Genomic DNA, 3,290 nt, shown 5'->3' with positions numbered 1-3,290 from the left:
GGCCAAAGATTTCAATTTCTTCTAAAAATTAGACTTATTTTCATAATAAATCACTTTCTTTCCCCAAAATTCTCCTTGTCCTGATCTGATGTGATTCTCCTCCAGGTGGTCTTGGCATCTGATCCGGTTAGTGAAGAACTGCTGGCCATTAAAATTATGAACAAGAGCCGCACCGGTGATAAAATCTATACCGAGCTGGACGCTCTGACCATTGCCGCTGGGAGCCCCTTCTTAATATCACTGCGGGCATTTACAGAGAAGAAACATCATTATATAATTGCTATGGACTACATGGCCAGAGGAGACCTGCACCATCTGATGATGGAATGGATGCCGTTTGACTATCAAACAACAAGGTAAATATCTTATAGCTGAATCCTATAAGCTGCTGCATGTACATTGTGGTCCTGGAGCAAGGGACAATGACAACAGGAGGGGGTTTAAACATGAACAGGACATGTCTGTATATCTTCTGATGATCTCTAGGATTATGTATGGAGTCACTAACCAATCCCCTATTTTCTTCTCCACAGACCGTTTGCAGCAGAGATGGTCTGCGGCATCCAATTCCTACATGATCATGGCGTCGTACATCGGTAATTAGTTATATCCTTATATATAAATTCTGTATCACTAAGTTGTCTTCTTACACATCTATTCTATGTGGTTCTTTTCATGAACCATCCATCATAATAAATGTCTGTTCTTTCTTTCTACAGTGACCTGAAGCCCCAAAATATACTCCTCAGTGACAGCGGGCACATTAAGATAGCTGATTATGGATTAGCTGCGATTAATGTGTTTGGGGAGGACACGATGAATGACTTTTTAGGCACTAAAGGTTACACCGCCCCAGAGGTAAGGAACGTTCCTCTCTGATTGCTGTATACAGTAGGACTAAGTAATAACCTGTTACTTATGGCTTCCAGTATGTTAACGTCCATCATCACCCAAGGAATCGCTATCTACCCTAATCTAATTACAGACCTGTCCTCATAGCCTCTGTATGTATATCCTTTCACCAGTATACTCAGCTGATCTTCCCATTGATATTTTAACAGGTGATGAACGGTGACAGCTACAACCACCTGGTAGACTCCTTCTCTTTGGGTGTCATCTTATACATGATGAGCATAGGAGATCAACCATTCTATGGCGAAGGCACAATGGAGGATTATTATACATCACTGCAGGAGGATGAACCTTTTTATCTAGAGGGAATGTGCCCGAATGCTATCAGTATAATCGACGGGGTGAGTAGCATCAAATGAAGGATGATTGAGAGGAATAGAAGTTATTGTACTACAACCTAATACATAATATAATGGCTAATGGCTTCTCTTATTTTCCAGCTCCTCTGCAAGACTCCTTGTGACCGGTTGCCGATAACATCTTCCATCAGATCCCACCCGTTCTTCTACTCTATTGACTGGGATGATGTAGAGACAGGCAGTTCCTGCCCACCATTCCAATGGGACTTTGTAAGTATAACGCCCAGTGACATCCATTAGAGTGTTATCATTGATGTGTAACACATTCACAGTAGACCCCTTATTATATGTATATCTGTGAAGAGCAGAATCTCAGACATGTATTTTTGTGTTCTTACAGGAGTAATTGGCTCATACAATCCAGCCACATTCCCATATCATCCGGGAATGAGCCTTTCTACATCAATTATATTTACCATCTTATAAATCATCCACTACTTAACATCTAGAACAGTCCATTTCCATCAAGTGGATGATACAACTCTAACAACTGGACTGTTCTAAAAATCGGAATAACAGTACCATCAAATTCCCCCCACTTAACATCAACGTGGATCATAACACCAAACATCTCGGGATTTATTCCGATCGCCATATTACTAATTATAGGTTGAAACTGAAAGAGTTCTATCAACCTTACTTGCTATGGAACCTTCTGAATGTCTCAACTACAATGTGGTGACAATGACAGAAGAAAGTTGTGAGGCAGAAGTAACTCCTTCACCTACCAGACATGGACTTATAGAAGGCTGACTGGCGAACCGCAGTGTTGTAAGAAGAACATCCAGGATAAATTTCAGCTAGACGGGCCATACTTCAAAAATTGCTGCTCTTTCCTCTCCATCACACGTGACCTGGACCTGGATATCCAAAAACAACACATATGTAAGCCAAGGCCTGAAGAGCGGACTCACCATCATCTGCTCCTTTCTATTGAAAGTAATACCATTGCATAAGAGTAACATCTTTCATGTACAAATAAATGTATATTAACTTCTATGGAGGTTTTGGCTAAATTCTTTCCATAAACAGAACTTATTAATTATCATGAGAACCTAATATAATTGGGGGAGGATTTATGTAACAAAAGGCGCTTTTGCACGGGACAACCTGTCGGGCGCAAGATGCCTAACAGCGATAATTATAACCGTTCCTGTGATTTTACCCAGGAATGATTAATACTAGTGAATGGAGGCGGAGTGGGCCGGGGATCATACCGGTCTGCCTGCCTCCATTCACAGTAATCAGGCAGTCATTCATAAGTGACCAACTGCCTGTTTACACGGGCCGATCCATCCTTCAGTTTTCTGCATACATTTACACTGAACGGTAGTCATTAGGATTCTTGCAGGATCGCCAGAAATCGTACGATTATCGGCCCGTATAAAAGCATGTGCACTCCCATGTTACATTGTATACGGTAAAGGAAGATGACTTATGTCTGGTTAGTTCAAAAGCAGTGAATGCGTATGGCTGCCACTATTAGACAAGCGGTATGGTTGGCACTGCATTAATATTTGGGCTCTATTTAATGGTGCTAATCTAGAGCCCTAAAGTTGGGAGTTATATGGGTACCAACATGTGTTCCTCTTATACGGTGGTTCTCTTTATAAGGGTATGGTCATGTGGTTCAGATCTGCTGAGAAAAATCTGCAGCAGCAAAATCCACACTTAGAGCCCATTCACATGGGCATATATTCAGTCATGGCAGCACACGGGCACATTATAGCCTTTGAGTTATTCATGTGCAAATTTTCAAACGGACCAATGTTCCATCTGAAGAACTAGCATGTCCTGTCCTAATCCACATCAGGGATAAGAGTAGGATGTGTAATATCCACTGCCCCGCACATTGGACATCAATCAGACAGGGTGACGCTGTCACTTCAGTCAACTGATTGACGGGGATCCCAAGAAGCGAACCCTGATGAACTATCGATGACTTAGCTTAAGGATAGGTTATCAACAGTCTAGTCCCGTGATAGCGAACCTTTTAGAGACCGAGTGCCCCAACTGCAA

At 41.9% G+C, this 3,290-nt stretch overlaps 1 long non-coding RNA gene across 1 annotated transcript; it reads left to right on the top strand.

The window, feature by feature from the left end:
• The first annotated feature begins 1,094 nt into the window (after positions 1-1,094).
• Positions 1,095-1,694, top strand: LOC136587492 (uncharacterized). The gene is made up of 3 exons (XR_010787469.1): positions 1,095-1,253; positions 1,353-1,481; positions 1,612-1,694. It is a non-coding gene; the product is annotated as an uncharacterized lncRNA (long non-coding RNA).
• Positions 1,695-3,290: the final 1,596 nt, after the last annotated feature.

This window comes from Eleutherodactylus coqui, chromosome 13, assembly GCF_035609145.1.
Source record: "Eleutherodactylus coqui strain aEleCoq1 chromosome 13, aEleCoq1.hap1, whole genome shotgun sequence".
Lineage (NCBI taxonomy): Eukaryota > Metazoa > Chordata > Amphibia > Anura > Eleutherodactylidae > Eleutherodactylus > Eleutherodactylus coqui.
Note: the sequence above shows the minus strand (reverse complement) of the source record. Positions and strands in the feature narration are given on the sequence as shown.